Source organism: Canis lupus, chromosome 21 (genome assembly GCF_048164855.1).
Source record: "Canis lupus baileyi chromosome 21, mCanLup2.hap1, whole genome shotgun sequence".
Classification (NCBI taxonomy): domain Eukaryota; kingdom Metazoa; phylum Chordata; class Mammalia; order Carnivora; family Canidae; genus Canis; species Canis lupus.
This window is the reverse complement of record NC_132858.1, coordinates 32,701,133-32,724,024: the sequence shown is the minus strand read 5'-3', so window position 1 is coordinate 32,724,024 and position 22,892 is coordinate 32,701,133. Positions and strand designations below refer to the sequence as shown.

General features: G+C 35.5%; 1 protein-coding gene and 1 long non-coding RNA gene across 4 annotated transcripts in view; one reads left to right on the top strand and one right to left on the bottom strand.

Annotated features, from left to right (window-relative positions):
• Window positions 1-8,290, top strand: part of LOC140613001 (uncharacterized) — a 38,611-nt gene extending 30,321 nt beyond the window's left edge. Inside the window, exon 3 of the long non-coding RNA XR_012014119.1 lies at window positions 7,642-8,290. This is a non-coding gene — a long non-coding RNA (uncharacterized lncRNA). The remainder of the gene's footprint in view (window positions 1-7,641) is intronic.
• Window positions 1-22,892, bottom strand: part of SEMA3A (semaphorin 3A) — a 454,397-nt gene that overhangs the window by 311,039 nt on the left and 120,466 nt on the right. Inside the window, exon 1 of one of the 3 annotated variants that reach the window (XM_072791328.1) lies at window positions 15,253-15,346. The exons of 1 other annotated variant lie outside the window; for it this stretch is intronic. The gene's annotated coding sequence lies outside the window, so the exon portion shown is untranslated. Of the gene's footprint in view, window positions 1-763; window positions 928-15,252; window positions 15,347-22,892 lie in introns of those variants that run through there. One more of the 3 variants, XM_072791327.1, reaches the window with a different exon arrangement.

The following is a 22,892-nucleotide window of genomic DNA, read 5'->3' as shown; positions in this document are numbered from 1 at the left end:
AGTAACTAAATTTAGCAAGTGTTTCAGGTTTAAGAATTCCTTAAGAAAATTTTATACAAAAACCCATTTTTTTTAAAATTACATTCAAATACCCTACTTGGATACTAAACCTTAATTGTTTTGATGCTATTACTTTTCATTACAAATTTATCCAACTTAAATATATGCATTACAATTAATATATGCATTGGCTAAAATCATAGAGATTGCTTCCCCTTCATATTTTTGTGTCACTAAATTTTTTTTTCTTTTGAGTTTTTTTAAGTTTGGGTCCTTTCCCTCTAACTTCATTTTCTTTGGTCTTTTGTTTTTATTTTACTAAGTGCTCGCTGTTTTCAAACTAAACATGCTTTTTACCATTTTCTCATGCCTTTCTTTCATTTGAGAGAAATTGAGATAAAATTGTTTTAGTTACAAACACCACTGCCGTAAGGTGTATATACCATTTTTAACTTTCAGCAGCATTGTAATCAAATTAAAACCACAAGAAGCACTGATGCGAAGAACTATTTGAAGGCAAGTCAGCTAATATTCTCAAGTAATTATCATTTAAAATCCTGGGATCTATTTCACAACACACAGAATGCAGGGGCACAAACTAAAATGCCACCAGCTAACATACCAAGACCTCCTTGGCTTTTGCATCAGACAGTACACGGCCACTGCATCACACCGGTCACTGACGATCAGAGGTGCTCTAAGTCCCTACTGAAAGTCCACTGCTTGAAAATAAAGAGAAACAGAGAGAGAGAGCGTGAGTTACCATTTCAGAGCTCCCGGGAGTCTTCTCTCCTATGACTTGCTGATGATTTTTTACAAAGCAGATTTTTAATCTTCCCAAATCATATCCTTTACTTTCTTTTAAAACTATAATCCAGTAGCAGAAAAATGTTCCCAAACTGCTAGTGGTCAAATAAAATAAGAGACAAGGAGAGCAGTGGGGTGCCCACAATCAAGCTGATTAAACTCTGCAGGATCTGCAATTTGTCAAAAACCTTTTTGCTGCCTCACATTTTCTAAAAATGGAAAAGGTGAAGCTTTCACAAGTAGCGGGCTCCAAATAAACCAGTACGCCCAGCACAAAGCTCATGATACCAGAAAAAAAAATTTTTTTTTCACACATTAGGAAGTTCTCCTATTAGCGGGTACCCATCATCCTAATAGGACACTTCTCCATATTAATGTGAGATTCAGCTTTTGGACCCTAGAAAACTCTTTCTATCCCTCAGGCTACATTTGTCCCAAAGAAGCAGTAGTTGCATGTAGCCTTGAGGGACTTTTATACAAAACTTGTGGAAATAATGTATAGATTCTTTCCTTGGAGGGGGAAAAAAGACAAAACAAAACTGGGTCACTGACGGTAACTCTGAAAACAATAAAGCTAAGAATGCACTTTTGCTTCTTCTATTTCAGTTGATTTCCTAAGTTTTAGTCTGATTTTCTAGAGACAAGTGTGCTGTGTATAGAAAATTAAATATGGGCTATATGATAGTTACCCATGATTTTATGTATTCGGTGACATTCTTGTTTAGGTGTTAAAAGTTATAGGCTAATAATTTTTAATATTTGGCATAGAACTTTGCCCTAGCATAGCGTCGCTCTTATACTTTTAATTTCTATTTAAATTCTATATCTTATAACAACTGTTCTTTTCTTAAATATCACTATTTTTTCAGCTTAAAAATATTCATAACAAATATAATCATTATTTTACAGGCATTACTCTTCATTTTTCCTGGCATATGCTCTTCCTATTCTAAAATTCGCAGTACATTTCACATTCACTATACTTGACTACTCCTTGTCTCAACATATTTCATCAGGTACTATGGTTGCTGAGTTGCCAATAAATTATTTAACTGAAATAACTGTTCTCTGGTGGACAGCATTTCTTAGGAGAAGCTCCACGAAAATGCAACTACTTCAGGAGTCCTGAAACTGCAAAATTGTCTTAAATGCCTCCTTTCTAAATAAGCTTTGAAATAAATATCATCTGAAAAATAGATTTGTTTCCTAAAAAGCTACTGGTCTAGAGATATTGGCTACATTTTTATGCGGTAAAAGAAACAAAATATGAATGATGAAATCAGCAAAACAAATTGTTCATCAAATAGCTTTTAGGTCAGATCTGAATGTCCTTCTCCTCATCCCTTAAAATTAGTAATATGTAATTCTATTTTTTTAAAAAAAGGATTTTATTTATTTATTCATGCACCCAGGCATCCCCATTGATACACAATTCTTAGGTAATTAGTATGGAATTGGTATGTTTTTGGTATATAGATAGCATTTAAAAAATAGAAATATGGCTTTTCCACATTTAATCCCATGCTTTCTTTAGCTATTAAAATGTGAACACTGGGCAGCCCGGGTGGCTCAGCGGTTAGTGGTGCCTTCGGCCCAGGGCGTGATCCTGGGGACCCGGGATCGAGTCCCACGTTGGGCTCCCTGTATGGGGCCTGCTTCTCCCTTCGCTTCTGTCTCTGCCTCTCTCTCTCTCTCTCTCTCTCTCTCTCTCCGTCTCTCATAAATAAATAAATAAAATCTTTTAAAAAAAATGTTTATACCAAACTGATAATTATCAACTAATTGTTAAGTAATGTTATCACAATTTTTCTTTAGAGAAATCATTAAAAGCTCTCTTTTTCATTTCTTGTATGAATAAATGAATTCTTTTTGTGCCCAATAACATATGTAGAATAGAACACATGGGCCAGGTGGCATGAAATGACTTTCATGGACCACCGCATTGCTCAATAACATTCTTTATATAGTCACCTCTGGGACACCTGTATGTGAGTTGTGTTAGAGTCCTACATTCCACCAGACCTGGATTTCAATGCAACCAACTCGCTTAAGATCTAACCACTTAGAGATCATCACTATACATGTAGGTATGGTCTCGGGAATGTATTGTTAAACTAAACTTATGTAAATGATTATCATGAATGTTACATACTCACCAGATAATGCAAATAAACAAGGTTGAATAAAACATTAACACTCATTTCGAGGGATTTCAGGTTTCCTTATCTACCCCATAAATGCTGATTAGTGTAGCAGTTTACCATGCATCAGCCACCAAATCCCGAGCTCAGGATAACAGTAACTGCTAGTATTGGGCATGTATTATAATTCAAAACTTGTTTAAAGCACTTTATATAACGTCAATTCTGACAACATTTCAGGGAGTTGGGTATTTTTAATTCACTTTATAGGAAAAAAAGTTGAAAGAGAGAAAACTCCGTGAACATGGATAATCAGTGACAGAATTGATTTGAAGAGATTATTCATCCTGATACTAAGACATAGTTCTTAGGCCTTTTAGCACCAATTTTTTGACCAGGGACATTTTGACCCTGGAGAAAGCAAGTTGGAGGGGTAGATAGGCCAGGGACTGCTTGGCCTACTCATGCCGAGCCCTGATGAAGTGCTTGGCAATTTTTGTAAAAAAATACAAATGTAATTGTTTTTTTTCTGGGGTACAATAATTAGAAGGGCGACTAGCTGAAAGGGAGCAGATGATGTCAAAGATACCGACAATGACATAAACACTTCCTTAATTTCATGGAAACAGAGTCCTAAGAATCCCAAAGCTTCTCACCCAGGCCTCACAGAACACCAAGAATACAGTGCAAAATTCAGGTGATCAATGAACTTGGATTAGAAAAAATATATATATTTTACTAACTTTCAACTGAATATAAGTAACAAACCATTGCAATCACAATGGTGATAGCAATACCTATAACTGTATCACAACAGAAATCAAACATTTTAATGTCACAATAGGTTTCTTTCAGAAATCTTAGGATGCCATTTATACTATTCATTTCCTTCGTTATAACATTGAAATCTTCCAGTAGATCCTCTCATTTAATCCTTTAGTTTTATAAGTCATGCATTACTGAATTACAAATTTGTTCTTTCCATATTCTTTTAATTTTAATATGATTGTTTTTCCTTGAAATACTATAAATTTTCTGTTCTGCATTTAGAAACATCATTTGAAGAAGCAGTTCATAGACTCCACCAGACTATTAAAGACACAAAAGTGGTAAAGTTCCCCAGGAGGTCAACCGAAATCAAGAGACCAGTTAGCAGCAAGGACTTCAGTTCAATCACTGCCCTGCTGCCGTGTTGATATCATGCCCACCTCTGTTCTCCTTGTTTCCTGGGCCTACACTATTATGATTATGGAATCACTTATGCCCAGACCACATATCAAGAGCACTTGGTAGTGAGTGTTTTACTTTTAACCCTAAAGACACTTAACAGGGATATACATTTAAATCTTCTCGCTCCCATAAGAAAATGATTTGTTGTCTTTGGGTGTTATGATGTATTCCTATTTTGTCCCCCATCTATAGATTTTGTGCTTACTCTATCTGTATACAGTAAAAATGATACGTCCTTTCTAGGACACTAAAAAAGTTGCTAAGTTTTAGCAGGAACTCCTCCTAAGAATTTCTTTCTCTCTCTCTTTTTTTAGATTTTGTCATTTATTTTAGAGAGAGAGTGGTGGGGGCGGGGGGTGCGCAGACGGAGAAAGCCAAGCAGACTCCACCCTGAGCATGGAGCCCTGCGGTGGGGCTGGATCTCAGGACCCTGAGATCACAACCTGAGCCAAAACCAAGAGTCAGACATTTAACTGACTGTGCCACCCAGGTGCCCATCCTAAGGAAATTTTTTTATTATTATTATAATTTTAAGATTTCATTTGTTTATTTGAGAGAGAGCGAGTGCACACAAGCAGGGGGGAGGGGCAGAAGGAGAGAGAGAAGAAGACTCCCCTCTACACAGGGAGGCCCACATGGGGTTAATCCCAGGACTCTGCGATCGTGACCCGAGCCAAAGGCAGATGTTTAACCAACTGAGCCACCCAGGTGCCCTGTGAGAACTTCTAAAAGTATGTTAAACAAATGAAAGAAGTGTCTTATTGCTACCAGAATTGTAAATTTCATATTGCTAGCATCAACTTCTTCTATTATTAAACCCATGCACTGGGTCATACACAATTATTTATAAAAATTGAAAGGGAAATATAGTTAGTTCCCTTTGCAAAAATGAACAGTATAGGAATCTTAAATAATTTTCTTCAGGACAGGGAAGGCTATTACACAACTCAGAAGTACATTAGTGATGGGCATACTTACTGTTTTATATATTTATATATAATATGTGAAATATATACTTATTTTTATATATTATATACTTATTTATATATAATATAAATATGTGTTTATATTAAATGTATATATTGAATTGTCTGCGTCTTATCATGTTTTGCCATCTCTTGGGGGCCTCACAGACCTGGGGAGAGAGACTGAGCTTTCCAGGGTAGCTAATTCTTGGGGGTAGTAGAGAATTTATCTGGGATATACTTTTCATGTGCAAAACTGTAGCTCCAAGGCTGTATCTCCACTTCCCCCTTATCTAACTCACAGATAAAGCCACTATCCCTCTGCTCTAAATGACCCCAGGGCGAGGTACGAGGCCTCTAGGGAGCTCCCCTGTAGGAGGGAGCCTACATTGCTTCTCTGCCTTACACCATTAAAGCTCTGTCCTAAGGTTGTCGAGCTGCTACTGCTTCTACCTCCTGACCAAAACTTGGTGTTCCTTACATGGCATTGCGTGGTGTGCTGGGCCTCTCATTCTAGGAGAACTGTAACATTAATTTTTTCATTTAAACTGACCTCTCCTTTTGTAACTCAGTTACTTGTATAAATTAAGAGCTGAGCAACACACATTTATAATTCACAGTAAAAAGATAAACTATGTGCCTTCACTTAATTGTGTTATGTAAGATGAAAGACTGAGTCAGAAAGCAGAGATTTGAAATCACATGTACTTTTCCCAGTTTACTTGCTATGTTCCCCAGTGCAGGTTACTTAATCTCTCTGTGCTTCCATTTTTTCTTCCCCGCATAAACAGTATGATTACAATTTCCATTTAGGATTATTGTGAAGATTAAATGATAAGATATACAAAAAGGTCTTGCCACAGGTATACCGAATACACAGTGGCCATGAACCTGGTGAATTACCTAAGATTAGTCAAATATGTATTTAGCTACATTTTATTCTTCACTGTTGAGTTCAGGCATGAGGGTTTTTTTTTTTTTTAAGATTTTATTTATTTATTTACGAGAGACACACAGAGAGGGGCAGACACATAGGCAGAGGGAGAAGCAGGCTCCATGCAGGGAGCCCAATGTGGGACTTGATCCCAGGACCCTGGGATCACGCCCTGGCCGAAAAGGCAGACGCTCAACCACTGAGCCACCCAGGCATCCCAAGGACAAGAGTTTTTGATAATAACAATTTGATTACAATTACATTCTCCTACATTTTAGTCCACCTAGATAAAACCAAGAGGTTTGGATGCAATCTATGGAGGAGAACAGAAAGTTTATAAAGTCAGGTATAATTTGATAATTCCAATCTTAGCTCATCCTTACTGTTATATTTTGGTGAAATTAGGGTTACATATTTAATCTCACAAACATTTATTAATTAATATTTCTTTCTTATGTGCTTTTCCTAACTTTTTCCCCTAAATTACATTTACATGTTTTCTGACACAAGATGGGGGATAATTATTAGTAAAATTAAAATATTGGGCTACTATTTTATAAAAGTGCTCCAGAGCTTAAGGAAAGCACCATCTTTCTCTGCTGTACAATCGAGCAATAATTATAAGACAATAACTTTTAAGACACATGATCTGGGATCAGACTGCATTCAAATCATCACTATGTAAATAATTAGTTGTGTGAACTTAATCATATATAGAGTGGGGATAGTAATAGTACCTACTTCACGGTGGTGTTGTGACAAGAAGTGAGTCATCGTTTGTAGAACAAATACTTCTCAAAAGTACACCCTCAGTGAAGGATTGTTATTATCTCGTATCATGATTATCATCATTTTAATTGTATTCATGGAAAATATGCATATTTTAAGAAAGATACAAAACAAAGTCTTTGAAGATTTAAAGCAATGAGATATCACATCAATCACCTTGAAACTCTCGGGGTGCTCCCTGTAGAAGACTGCATCTGAGAAAGGGGGTTCCATTCCTTTTTTTTTTTTTAAAGATTTTTATTTATTTATTCACGATAGACATAGAGAGAGAGAGAGAGAGAGAGAGAGAGGCAGAGACACAGGCAGAGGGAGAAGCAGGCTCCACGCAGGGAGCCCGACGCGGGACTCGATCCCGGGTCTCCAGGATGGTGCCCCGGGCCACAGGCAGGCTCTAGGCCGCTGAGCCACCCAGGGATTCCCAGGGGTTCCATTCCTAACAGGCGAGGAGCACAGCAGGTATGGGCATGGCCCACAGAGTCACATGTCCTAGACTGGAAACGTGACTCCCCCATTTCACTTGCCGGGCAGCCTCTGGCAAATGATTACAACTCTAGCCTGTTCCCTAACTTGTGAAGTGAAGGAAATAATAATACGCTGTGAGCTTGTAGTAAAGATTAAACAAATCTTTAAATGAATGTCATCAATTATGAATGTAAATGCATAACAAGTGCTTACCGAGTAACAAGGGTAAGATTCTTTTCTAAATGATCTCTGCAGACTAGCTACCATTGGCATTGAACTAACGGTGTGTTTTTCTCTATACCGTAACGTGTAGGCCAATCAAAGACCCCAAATGCTCAGGAGAACTTGAGTCCTCCTCTGAAGATACCATTCACCGTGGCATGGGAGCTAAAGTTTACCAATATCCACCTGAGCAAGACTTTTAAGGTACCTGTTCTTTTGACATTAACCATTACGTAATCAAGCATGCCAAGTATCACAGACCACCTCCAGCTAAAGCAGAATATAAGTACTACTCACTTCTTAAAAAGAAAACATTTCTCCAATGAGAAGAAATCGTGTCATTTCCTGAGTGGAAGTTCACAAGGGGGTACTTGGAGCCTGCAATGTGTGGAAAAGACTAAGTTCAGAGGGAAAAGGGGAAAGAGCCCCACAGAAATAGTATAAATGAAAAATACTTCCATGCTTCTACGTAAACATGACTGCTTCTTACAATGAACTGTAGTTTTTTTAAAAAATTGAGAACTTATTCTCTGATTATATTCTCTCATAAATCATGTGGACAGATGTGCGCCTTAGTCACGCATCATGGCTGATTACCATCATTCAGTTTATACAACACAGACTAAAGATTTTACTTTTTAATTCAACATTTAATTTCTTTGGTATTATAACATTCAAAAAGTAATATCCTATGAATTTTTCTTTGTTATAGCACAACATCTGCACAATAAAAATATTTATGCCAAATATTTTTATTTTAAACATACTTTAAAATCATGAGTGTCTGTTTATTCTCTTCAAGAGAGTGGTGCATTTCAGCTTTTATGTGTGATTTGAAATAAATCTTTAAAAAGTTTTTAATTATGTATTACCTTTCCCATTTCAAAAAATGGTAAATCAACACAACGTCAAAATGTGTAAATAAATAAAAACAATTTGGAAAACTAGTATTTACTAGCATAACAGTGGGACCCACTTACATTCCTGGCACCATGAGTCAAGGATTTCTTTAATTACAGGATGTATGAAAACTTTTCAAATATTGTTGAGCCACAGCAGCCTGACTTAGGTGGGTGGGATAAATCCATAGGGAGGTTTCTGACGAAAGCAAACTCTATAGGATGATAGTAATCTGCTGGGGTTTCCAATCAAACTGTTCATTAGTGCTAGTCAGAGCTGGGACACAGAGAAGATTAATGTGGGATTACTCAACAGTTCTTAGATAGAGTTCAGATTTGACATTGGTCATGGATATAAAGTTAATGCTGAATTGGCTTCGGAATTCAAACCCTTACAGTCATCCGCCAGGTCCAATGAATGAACAAAAACAAGATTGTCATAGAGCAAAAAGAAAAGAACATATGGTTGAAACAAAGCAAATGTTGTTTTTGGCTGATAGATAAATAGCAAAATGATGATTACTTATACACTGGCAATCATACTTAACCAAGTTAGAATTCCAGAAAACAAACTATGTCATTTTTAAAAATGCCTAATGGGAAATTTCAAAAATTATTCCTGAACTTCTTTCATTCCTCCTCCTCTTCTTCTTCTAAGATTTTTTTTAAAAAGTTATCTTTACACCAATGTGGGGCTCAAATTCACAACCCTGAGATCAGGAGGCACATGCTTTGCCAATTAAACCATCCAGGAGCCCCTAGTTACTTCTTTTTTCAAAGAGAGTGAAATCTGTCATAAAATGTGTGGTCTTAAAATTATTATCTATTCTTAATGAAAAGTGAAGTACCAAATGTCTAGCTAGATAGACTACAACATCAATGAGAATGGTAAGAAGATTCACAATATCCCTGACTACATTATAATTATCAATAGCAAAGGCAATGTCAAAAATAATTCCTTTCAACATTCAATACAACAATTTTATGGTTTGATAAAATATGTAAGGCATGTACACAGCATTGTCGCAGTGACTAAAATTAAGCAGATGTAATCAACCTCCTCCTTCAAAGAACTTATATTTCAGTGGAAAAAAAAGACAGTCACTGCATAATAAAGAGTATGAAAAGAAAGAGCATAGCTAATACAATAAGTGCTTTATATGTAATAATTTACATTTATCTTTATTTTTTATAATAAGCATATAGACTGTAACTAAGGAGAATGGGTGTGTATGCACATTAATATATACATATCTATGTCTATACATACGTATGATATATACATCAGTTTTAGACTTTGGAGCTGAGATCATGGATAAGCAAAATCCTTTTTTAAAAAGATTTATTTATTTGAGAGAGAGAGAGAGAGAGAGAGAGAATGAGCAAGCAAGCAGGGGGAGGGGCCAAGGGAAAAGGAGAGGGACTCTCCAGTAGACTCCCTGCAGAATGCAGAGCCCATATAGGGGCTTGATGTCCTGACCTTTGAGGTCACAACCCAAGCTGAAACCAAGAGTCCCACACTGAACCCACTGAGCCACCCAGGCCCCTTGCAAAGTCCTTTTGCTCATGAAGCTTACATTCTAGGGAAAGGTGACAGACAATAAATAAATGAAGTAGTAAATTAGAACATGATATAAAAAATCACTATCAAAGTGAGGCAAAGGAGAGACAGAGTGGCGAGAGGTACTGTTTTAGAATAGAAGGCCATAGAGAACCTGTCTCATAAGGTCACACTTGCAGAGACCTGAATTAAGGCAGAAAGGCAGCCACAAATTATCCTTGAGAAGAGTCTGAGGCAGCAGAGATGCAAAGTATACAGGTGGAAATATTTCAGGAACCCCAAGGAGGCACACATGTCTCTCGTGGCCCGAATGAGGGGCATGGTAAGAGATGAAATAAAAGGTAGGAGAGAAACAGCACGAAGAGCCTGTGAGCTTCGAAGGACTTGACAGGCCGTGGGGAGCCGTGAAAGTAACTGGAAAGTGTGGCACGTAGGACTGATATGGTCCAGAGTATTCTAAAAGGATACTCTGCAACTTGACAGGGCAGGCACTGTGGAAGGCGCCTATGCAGGCACGGAGATGATTCAGTTGCTTTTACAGCAGTTCAGAGGAAAGGTGGTGGTTGTCTATGCTAGCTGGCTCAGTGGTATTGGTCAGATCAAGGTTTTCAGTCAAATTCTCAATAGGCCAATTCTATAATTTAAGGAAAAATATTATAGACTAAATTTAAGTGTTTTATGAACCACAAATGAACATATTCTTGAATTATTTGCTTTTGACTTATTTCAGCCTGGGATATGTATGTAAAACTAATGGGCAAACCAAAGTCACTCTATAGTTTAAAAATTATAGAGTAATTCATTTCTTTTTTAAAAAGATTTTATTTATTTGAGAGAGAGAGAATGAGCAAGAAAAAACGAGTGGGGGGTAGGGGTGGCCAGGGGAGAGGAAGAAGCAGGCTGAGCGGGAAGCCTGACGTGGGACTCGATCCCAGCACTCTGTGGTCATGACCTGAGCTGAAGGCAGACACTTAACTGACTGAGCCACCCAGGGGCCCCTAGAGTAACTCATTTCTATTTTGTAAAAATTCTTGTGAAAATGGGATATATGAGTGGTATATGTGTATTAAATGTTTTCATATATATTACTTGATTCTTTTTAATTGTATTTTGAAAAAATGTGTATGGTGTAAGATTTTAATATTTGTTTTTAAAAAAAAGTTTTAGAGGCTGTTATAGGCACAGTATTATATAGATCCATTTTACAAGCAAGAGCCAGCCTGAAATGTGCAAAATCTGCTTAGGAGATGATCTCTGCCCTCAACAGATATGCATTATTTCCAGGTAGGTGAACATTCATATATGAAAGAATCCCACACTATTTTTCAAAAGAAAATTCATAATATAATTCACTTCTAAGCCACTAGGTGTGTTCAGTGGCAGTTAGGAAACAAGTGGTCAGTTTGGGCTGGAATAATTTGGCAAGACATCACTTAAATGTAGTATCCTGACGCATAGAGGGAGGGAAGGAAAGAGAAAGGGATTGAGGGAGAAAGAAAAGCAGAAGAAATGGGGCAATACTGAGTCTTCAATGTATGCCAAGAATTATACTAGACTCCTTCACAGAGAGTCAAGGTAGTATCAAAGAACATGCACAATCGCTAACAGAGACAATGTGAGAGTATGTAAGAATATTCTTGAATCCTGTAAGATCTATTAAATAATTCTATGTAAAAGAGATTTTAAAATCTGTAAAATTGCCATTTATATAACTGCCATTTTATAAATGAGTTTATTTTTTCAAAGTAGCATTGTTTTGAACTAGACCCTGTTTCATCACTTTCACCATCACTAGCTAATGTAAAGAATGTAGCACTTAATCACATATTTCAAGCCTAAAAGCATGCAAATGGAGCAAACTTCAATATAGAAAAGCAGCTTAGTACAAGGTCTATTTGTTGAATGGATGACCCTCAAGGTTGATTTCTTTTTTGCAAGGTCTTTTAGCCTGTGATAAAATTCAAAACTGGATTAATGGGAACGACATAATATTTGCTTACATTTACAACAAAATAAATATAACACAAAGCTAATTTATAGCATTTTCTAATTTGTTGGGATAATGGTTGATAGATTACAGTTTTGATTTTTATGAATTAAATCTTTAACGTATGGGTGGCTCCATTCTTTTCTATGGTCTGTTGTTGTTAGATTTCACTTAATTCCCTTTTCACAAATAAGTAATTTTGTAAATTATAAAGAAATAAAAGAGCCAGTATAATCTTTAGGAACATTACTCAGAGAACCAGAAATGAGTCAAGCGAACAAGCATTGGAAATAAGAGAGGCCAGTTATTTTTTATGGCAGTCTATGTGGAAAAAAAAATGTTTTAGTGTCCCCATCTTTACACTTCAAAAACTCATTTGCACTGTCGCAAGAGAGTTTGGTAACCATAAATAAACATTAATGACCCCTTTAACACCATGTCCTAGAGAAGTTTCTGGCTTATAATACACGCTTAGTTCTTAGAAGAAAGAGGGGAAAAAAAAGAAAGCAAAGGGGGGAAAGAGGCAGAAAGAAAGAGGAAATTGATAGTAATTGTCAGGATAAGAAACTTTTACATGTGATAAACACAACAGTACTTGCTACATGTAACTTCTGAAGGTTTCTCTTCCAATGAGATAGTCCCTCATCGCAATGAATTGATTATAGCTCATCTTTTTCAACCTTTGGCAAGTTTATAGAGATTAAAAATATTCTTTGTTGTACTGACCTCTGTTCATTTTGACCATTCACTTTTTTCCTTTGTTCATTCAATAAATATTTGCTAAGCATGTAGGTACCCACTCTGCTGGACACGGGAAATGCATGTGTGAATAACATGCTCTTCCAGCTTTGAAGCATCACAAAATCTCAAATGAGGGACAAATGTAAATTCATTAGGGAAAAGGGTGCAAAGATGTAACTAAACTGAAGATACGGAGGTAATATGGGGTGAATAACTCTACTCAGATTCATAGGAGGTTTCCTGAAGGAAATTATTTTAACCTGGGACTTTTAATGGGCTTGTGCCCGGCACGTGGGAATGTAGCAAAGCCACGTTAGATAAAATAATAAGGACATTCCAGGCCGAATTAACAGTATCATAAAGTCACGGAGACAGTAAAACATTCAATGCTCAAAGAATTATGTGCAGTTTTGTGTTTCAAAACATACATTTTAATGAAACAAGTAGGCAAAAGATGAGGATTGAGAGGTTGTCATGGCAAAAGACTTTAGGAAGATTTTAATCAGAGGAGAAACATGAACATTACAGGGGTTTGGAAGGAACATGTTCCCAGAAACCTGGAAGAGGGATTGAAATCAGATCAGGTGACTATTGTAATAATCCAAGTGAACAACAATGAGAAGCTGAAATAAGATGAGGGCCATGGTTTTTCCACCAAACCCCTATAAAATATACTGTTCCCCTATATTTTTCTGAACAGCACTTATTAAAGTCAACAATATATGACATGCTTTAGTGAAAAAGGAGAGAGAATACAGTAACTAATTCCCAAAGTTGTGTTATTTTATGGGATGTGTTTGCTCTTCTCTTTCTGCCTTCACATGGGAGCTTTGTGGCCTTTAGATTAATTATGTCCTACCCTATAAGAATTTTATGATATTATTTTTCTGGCAAATTTAAGACTTGTACTTGCTGGTTGAATTGATGGACCCTAATATATGATTTATTCAATTACAAGGATTTGGGGCCAAACAATGATTAGCATCAGATGCCTCACATACTTAGCTAATGGATAAGAATAAAGGTACGACATAGAAAACATAAATTCTTGTAAGAAGTAACTCAATTAAAAGTAATAGAAAACCAATTATATTCAATTTATTTTATACTATCAGTGGCTAATATTAAGCAGGAATAAATATTTTATGCCCTGAATATACATTCTACTGCTCATTTTTGTTGTTAAAATACACTTAACTGGCAATTCAAAATGAGTCTTAAAAATATATTAATGTGAATTAAGTCATATTCTTAAGTATGTTTATGACATAATTCACCAAGTGAGGATGACAATTAACTCTTAAATACATCAAAAATCAAGAATATGGGTGAGATAGATGACTTTTTAATGTACCTGCTGAGCAATTAGGGAAACTAATATCAAAACTTTGAAACAATTAAGAAAACGAAGCCAATATATAACAAAAAATGGCACGCATGTAAGTCATAAGATCTGCTCATCTTGTTTCCAGGGAAGACCATCAGTTTAGGCAGACCCCGTAAGAACACATGATGAAGGCAATGGCGGAGTTGGTGAGCAGGTGAAAGGAGAGATACATGCATCCTTTCATGTGTTTTATCATTGAAAAACATTACCTAATTTATTTTTCCTTTACTACCCAAAATAATCATCTGCCACTGATGATACTACTTACTTTCAACCACTTTTTCTCCCCATGTTACATGTGGCATTAGATTTATTTTTTGCACACTTAAATGACTGCTTATTTTAGAATTTGACAAGCACAGTTTTCTACCCAAATCTTCCATGAATCCCTGCTAACAATTACAATGGCCCCTCCTTTATACTCTGACATAAGCATGGCTTGGATTTTATTAAATCAAAGAGAATCAAAAGTATAGGGATGGATTTTGTTCTCTATCTCTTTGATATTCATATCTGAAGGTAGTTAGCCAAGGCATTTAAAACAAACTGATGAGCCCATACCATAAAAAGAAAGACCAGAATCATACAGTGCTAGGTTTTGCAGATCAAAGGCTCTATCTCAGGTTTTATATTTGAATGCCATGACCTTTGTAGAATGGAGTTTCAAGCAGTCAATACCTATGACAGACAGGGTTTTCTTTTTGTAACTATTGATTGCTTTTCTGAGTAGTCTCCAAATCTCACTTTGCAGTCATTCAGTTAGGAGTTCAAAAAGACATCAGGAACCTTGGGGTATCAAAAAAAATCCAGAAGTATCTAAGATGATTAAGAAATTTGCCAGGGGTATTTGGAAGAACTTTTTGGCTTCCCTCCAAATTTCTCTTAGGTTAAAATCAAGGCTTACTATTTTATGACAAGAACCTTTCCCTTTAGACAAAAGGGGCATTTCTGCTTTTAATTCAGCCCACAATTTTATAATAAAGTTTGAAAATAAAAAGATTCAGGTGACTCTAGTTTTCATTAACTGTTTTTAAAGTCACTTAATTTTTTTTAAGTCACTTAATTTTTAAGTTAAGTTTTCATTGTCCCTTATCTACAATGTATGGAACTTGTTCTTTATTACTCACAGTTTGTGGTTTTACATGCTTCTAACTAATCATTGTTCATTATACCAAGAGAATCAGATTTCCAGCTACGGTTTGATGTCATTGTGTATGTACAGGACGTCCACAGGTGCCTGGAAGGCCAAAAAGGAAAGAAGGAAACCAGCCAAGATTAAAGTTGCACAGATCCAGATGTTGCTGCTGCTGCTGTTTGAAAAACACACACACACACATTTTAGAGCTTGGCATTTTAGCCTTACAGCTGGCAAGTAATAAGAAAGAATGAAGTCTGTGTGCATGCAGGCATGCTCCTTTAGTGGCAGAAAAAGGAGAAATGGAAGGAAGGGAAGTTCAATCTGCTGAAATAAAATAGGAATGTGGATGAGAGCCTGTTCAACCCCATTGGCAATGAGGTATTTCCCTGCTATTAACGAAATGTTCTGGCACATTGGGAACAATATAATTTGCATGAATGAACTTTTAATAGAAGCAAAAAAGTAAATAAATTGAAACTCTGACTTGTAGTATTATTCTTTCAGTTTAGTCACAAAATTATCAGAAGCAGGATTTAGTTGTATTATTTTCTCATTGAGCAACTTGTTTTTACCATTACTCACTCCTCCTTTACTCTATCAGAAAGAGTTCCAACAAAGGATCCAAAGCCTACATAGGTCATTGAATTGTGTGATATGCTACTTTGAGTATTGGTGTGGCCTTATGAGTTTTACTAGCAGTTCACAACAGATGTCTTATCAGGATATTACAAATAAACCCCAAATTCTAAGTCTTTATGACTCATTTCCAGAAAAAAATGATACTATATTTGTTGCACATTAAATTATAATCAATGTGATTCTAATTAATCATGAATTCTTATTCAGGGCAATGTAATCTACCTCCTTCCCCCACCCCCACCCCCATAATACCCATATTAGACAAGACATGTGCTTAATTCTAGGCTACGTTGTCCTAGACACTAGTCCATAGATATGTAAATGTCTAGACAAGTTAAAGTCTTATGGATTCCTAAATTAAACACATTAGATCCTGGGACAAACTGGGGGGGCAACGTTGAAACTAAAAGCTAAAATTAGAAAGAGATCAACTGAAAGAGAGAGAGAGATATCAACTAAATCTGTCAATATAAGGGCTCTGTTTGGTTTCACATCAGCAATTCAGTACAGTGAAAAGAACATAGCCTTAACACATGGCTGCAACAATCTAAGACACTGATGAGTTGAAATATATGTCTATTTTCATATGTTCTATTAATGAGGTATGTGTAGATATGCTCTGAGATACACACAGAGCAAAATCCATGCTTCATAGAAAAAAAAAAAACGTAGAGGAAAAAATACATAAAACTATCACTACATATTAGCTCTTACTCCAGAATAAATATTTATAGTTCTTGAGTATATTTAAAGATTGAGTAACTTTTTAAGTTTGGTACACCCAAGTAGGTTACTTTTGAATGTTTCTCCTCACTGCAGGCATGTTATCAATGCAATGACCTAATAATATGGTTATGAATCACTATATTAAGATAAGAAAGAAATAATACAATATTACTTTTTTGAAAAGTCATGATTCAGTCTAAGACTGCTGCTTTGAACACTGACTAGGACCTTGATTTAGAGAGTCAGTTCATCTGTCCTTTGGTTACTATCAATAATGCTATTTTTGAGACAAAAATTTAGTTTTGATGGAGCATTTCTCATATAAAATCAGAAAACCAACAATAGTTCCTACTTACTGCATGTGAGTGCCAATTTAAGAAATAACTTATAAAATTACCATCCTCCAAGATTTTCAGTGGAGGTTATTATCAAGATCTTCATCACCTACAGGTTTACAACATTCCTTGATTATCACCAATTTGGTTTTCACTCTTGCATCACATTGTAAAAATGCAACATAAGGACACAACTCTCTATGGCCAATATTCCACACTCAGACTTAAATGACTTAAAATCATGTGTTTAACATCTTCCACAACACTGACTCCATACTCCCTATAACTCCTCATTTGCCTCTTTATCAAAATCCTCAACACTCACCGAAGGAATTTTTTAAAATAAAGAAAACAATGAAGTCAGCTGCCTCTAATTAATAGAAAGTTATTAAAGAATGCTCATTACTATTTCAAAATTTCAAACTCTTCCGGTTTCCCCATGATATAGCCATCTTCCGAAGAAAAATCCAGATGAAGAAATCATAGCTCCGAGGCCAGAAAGTCAGAAGATAGTTTGGTCAGTGAGCTAATTTGAAATGTCTTAGGCAGAGGAAATTTTCAAAGTCATAATGCCTATGTGCAGTGACGCTTTTCTCTTTTGTTTTTGGTTTGTGACTTTTATCCAAAACATATGCTTATATATACAGAGACTAAGTATCTGTTGTAATTTAAGTGAACTCTAAGCCTTGGGGCATCAAGGAAGTTATTTTTAAACCTTAAAGCAAAATAACTTTCAAATTTCCCATATTACATTGTGTTCCATTTCCAGAAATTGAAACTTAATGTACTGAAAATATGTAATTTTCAGATTCTGGACTGCGTCATCTCTATTTAACAGATTTGGGTCCATACCTAACGTCCACCAAGTGTACTGGAAAAACACACACACACACACACACACACAACAGTAAACGTCCACGCCTGCCTTTACTTACATTTGACTAAATGCCAAAAGCAATAGTTTCTTCTTAAAAGTTAATTAACTAAAAGGCAGCAATCAAAGCCTAAACTTAAATCACTACTACTTTAATTCCTCTCTAAATGATTCCAAATGCCTGGATCAGTTTTTTTCTTGAAGAGTAAATATTTTGGAAATGTAAATTTGTTTGCTATTTATACATTCACTATTTTCTAAATTTTATTTTATAAATGTATTAATATGTATTATGTGATACAGATTTAAGGCTAACATTAGAAGTATTCTATTTATTTTATTTTTTGAAATCATTTTATTTTATTTTTTTTTCTTTTCTCTTTATTCATCACGGTAATTCACTCTTTAATCCCTGCTCCTATTCCCCCATCCTTCCACCCACCTTCTCTCTGGTAAACATCGGTCTGTTCTCTATAGTTAAGGATCTTTCTTGGTTTGTCTCCCTCTCTCTCTTTTTTCCTTTGCTTGTTTTGTTTCTTAAATTCCACATATGAGTGAAATCATATGGTATTTTTCTGTTCTGACTGACTTATTTTGATCAGCATTATACTCCCTAGCTCCACCCATGTCATTGCAAATGGCACGACTACATTCTTTTTTGTGACTAAATAATATTCGGTCGTGATATATATATATATATATATATATACACACACACACACACACACACACACACACACACATACACATATATACCACACCTCCACTCAACTAAATCACTGGACACTGGGGCTGCCTCCATAGTTTGGTTATTACAAATAATACTGCAATAAACATATGGGTTCATACATCCCTCCACACTGTTTTCCACAACATCTGCACCAATTTGCCTTCCCATCAACAGTGCAAGAGGATTTCTTTTTCTCCACATCCTCATCAACATTTCTTATTTCTTGTGTTTTTTATTTTATCCATTCTGACAGGTATGAGGTGATACACATTGTGGTTTTGATCTGCATTCCCTGACAATGAGTGATGTTAAGCATCTCTTCATGTGTCTCCTGACCATCTTAAGTCTTTTTTGGAGAAATGTTTATTCATGTTTTCTGTCCATTTTTATTTGGATAATTTCTTTTTCGGGTGTTGAGTTGTATCAATTCTCTACATATTTTGGATACTAACCCTTTCTCAGATATGTCACTTGCAAATATCTTTTCCTGATCACCTTTTAGTTTTGTTGGTTGTTTCCTTCACCATACAGAAACTTCTTAATTTTAATGTAATCCCAATAGTATATTTTTGCTTTTATTTCCCTTGCCTCAAAAGATATATCTAGAAAAATGTTGATATGACCAATGTCAGAGAGAGTACTGCCTCTGCCTTCTTCAAGGATTTATATGATTTCAGGTCTCACATTTAGGTTTTTTATCCCTTTTGAGTTAGTTTTTCTGTATGGTGAAAGACAGTGGACCAGTTTCATTCTTTTCCATGTGGCTGTCCAGTTTTCCCAACACTATTTGTTAAAGAGACTCTCTTTTTCCCATTGTATATTCATTCCTCCTTGGTCAAAGATTAAGTAACTGACATATAATTGTGGTTTATTTCTGGCTTTTCTATTGTATTCTATTAACCTCTGTGTCTCTTTTTATGCCTGTACCATAGTGTTTTAATTACTACTGCTACATAATTTAACTTCAAGTCTGGAATTGTGATGTTTCCAGTTCTGTTTTTCTTTTTCAAGGTTGCTTCAGCTATTTGAAGTCTTTGTGCTTCCATACGAATTTTAGGATTGTTTGTTCTAGTTCTGGAAGTATTTTAATAAAGAGACAATTTAACATATTTTTCATCTGCAGTGATTTGTGGATAAGAAAATTTTCCAGAAAATAAAGTTTATTTATAACTATAATTTATAATAAAATCATTCAATTAAAATAAATAAGATAAAAAATTAAATTAGAATAAATGGTTTATGGAGTGCCTAGGTGGCTCAGTTGGTTAATTGGCTGTCTTCTGCTCAGGCCATGATCTCAGGGTCCTGGGGTTGAGGCTCATGTCAGGTTTCCCTGCTCAGTGAGAAGTCTGCTTCTCCTTCTGCCGCTCCCCTACTTGTGCTTTCTCTTTTTCTCTCAAATAAATAATTTAAAAAAAAGAGTTAATGGTTTATAAGAGCAAAGATTATATATTTTTAACTTTTTTGATGAAAAATTTTTAAGCTGTGTTTCTAATTTCTGATATGGGGTATATAATTGCTCATATAAATACTTTAATGTCCTTACTGATTCAAACCCACCCTTAGAAACATCAATTGTTTGGGATATTTGGGGTCTATTCCATAGATATGTAAGATGTGGAGAAGAAATTCTTTAAATTCCTAGGATTCCCTAGTAATTCTTTCTCCCCCCCCCCCCCCGCCCCCGCTATAAACCTGTTACTAATTTTGAGTGTGCATAGAACCTAGAGTAATAGGCTTATAAAATAGATATACTTACATTTGTACATAATTTAAATTGTTTTAATAAAATGATGAACCACTCCCCTTTCATAAAAAATGCATAAGTTTTGGGGCACCTGGGTGACTTAGTTAAGTGTCTGCCTTCGGCTCAGGTCATGATCCCAGAGTACCCAGATCAAACCCCAGGTTGGGCTTCCTGCTCAGCAGGGAGCCTGTTTCTCCTTCTCTCTGCCCTTCTCCCTGCTCATGCTCTCTCTCTCTCTCTCTCTGTCTCTCTTTCTCTCAGAAAATAAGTAAAGCCTTTAAAAAAAATGCATGAGTTTTGTGCCTTTATTTCTCAGGTCTCTTGCATGTATATTTTGACTGTGAAGATTTACTCCCGGCTAAAAAAAAGTTTTTACATTGGTAAATATGGGTTATAGTTGTGAGGTATAATAATTTATTAGCTCAAGTGAAAAATTACATATATGTATATGTATAATTCCACCAGATTATTTATATATTATATACAATATCTTCATATTTTATACCTGGAAGGTAAAGATGATGTGATTCATATTTCTTAGGTAATTCAAATACATTACCTTTAAATGACAGGCATTTATGAACTATGGAGACATACATTTAAGCATAGAAATTATTATAGCTGATAATAAAAATGCAAATATGAATAAAAATGCAAATAATTCTTATTTTTGTTTACTGACATCTCAACTTTCAAAAGTGCTCTAAAGCAACAAAAGCTAATTAAAATACATTGTGAACCACATATTTAATTTAAATTTTCTAGCAGTCACATTTTAAAAAGTTATAAAAAAGTGAAATTAATTTAATAATATATTTAATTTTGCTTATAACAAAATATTATTTCATGTAATCAACACATAGTCAATAAAACATTATTAAGATATTTTATATTCTTTTTTTCTTCTATGTCTTCAAAATCTGCAAAACTCAACTTGGAGTAACGCAATTGAATAACTCGATTGCCACATAAGGCCATTGGCTATCTATCCTATTGGACAACACAGGTCCATAGTGTGACTAAAATCTACTAACAGCATGATCTTCTTCAAGAAATATCAGAGTTTTTTCTTCTTGGATACCATATTTAAAAGAATATAAGCAAGCAACTGTCACATTTAAATATCACAATAACTATAGAAACAAACCCTATATGAGTGCAATTAAGGGGAAACTTTTCAAAACAGAGGGAGTAATTAAGTAGAAAATGTGTAGTTAAATCCACACAAAAAAGTTGGATGGAAAGATCCTTTCCAAACAGAAGAACACCAAACATAAAGGAAAGGGGAGGGAAAGAAACTTAGCATAGGCAGAAATTACCATATTTACTGAATAGAAGGCCAGTTTGGCTCTGGAAAACTTTTTCTTTTCTCCTCCCCAAGAGAATGGCCACACGCCAATAGATACAGGCCTAAAATAGAGTATATACCATGGTAACCATAGTAATGAGTGGATGGAACTAAAAAAAGCTGGTCTTGGGTGAGCAGATGTTCAGTCAAAGCAAGAATGAAAACATGAACTGCATTTCACAACCTCCATTTTATCTACATACAGTAGGACAGTGTTCTATGAGCCTGTGGGAGAAATGTGCCTAAGGAGGAGGAACCAGAATGCCAAGAAGGCCTTGTCTTCTATACAGGCACACAAACCAGGGCTCCCACTAGGGGAATGCATTAGATAGAAACATCCCCAAGTAGGCCTAGGAAAGGATGATAAATGTTACCATTATATATGTACACACACACACACACACACACATACATACACACACACATTTACTAAGTAGCGTGTCTTGCAGTCTTGTGAAATAGTCTGTCCACATTAAAATATGAAAAATAATTTACCATCACAGTTTTCTTCTTTACCTTCTAAATACAACTTAAGTTAGGAAAGCTTAACCTAAATACATTTTTTCTAAAAATAGCACATTTGTTACCTACATTATGCCAATACTTTCTCTAGACATAAAGCTATCTCTGCTATAGAGGTGGATCAGTGTTGGGTTTAGAAACCAGGAACGTTAGGCAGACTTTCTGGGTTTTAATTCTGGCTCACCAGTTGATATAGGACAAGTAACTTAACACTTCTTAAATCAGCTAACCCACTTACAGAACAAGTTAAAATCCTGCCACTTCCTAGCACTGATATGTGGGTTAACCTAAAGAAATTGAAGGTAACTGACACATAGTTAGCATGGATAGATTTTAGTTATTTTTATTGTAATCTAGTTCAATGCACTATTTTTATACCTAATCTGATTAATTCCAAAGTGGCTATTAAGAAAAATATTGAAATTATATTTTATTGTACCTCACACATTTTTGTTGACACGTGTACACAAACATACACACAAATATACAGATCCATGCCCATATCTGTATTTTCCCTTAAAACAGGCATTTTAAGAGAAGACTAAGAAATTAAACTCCAAGAAGACAGGTAGCTTTCATCTTATCTCCCGAAATGCTAGTTGGGCAGCACTCCGTCGTGCGCCTCACCAGGCCACACTCAGCTGGTTGTTTCAAAACCATATCCTGAATTACAGAAGGCGAGTGAGGCTGAGGAACACTGAGTCATAA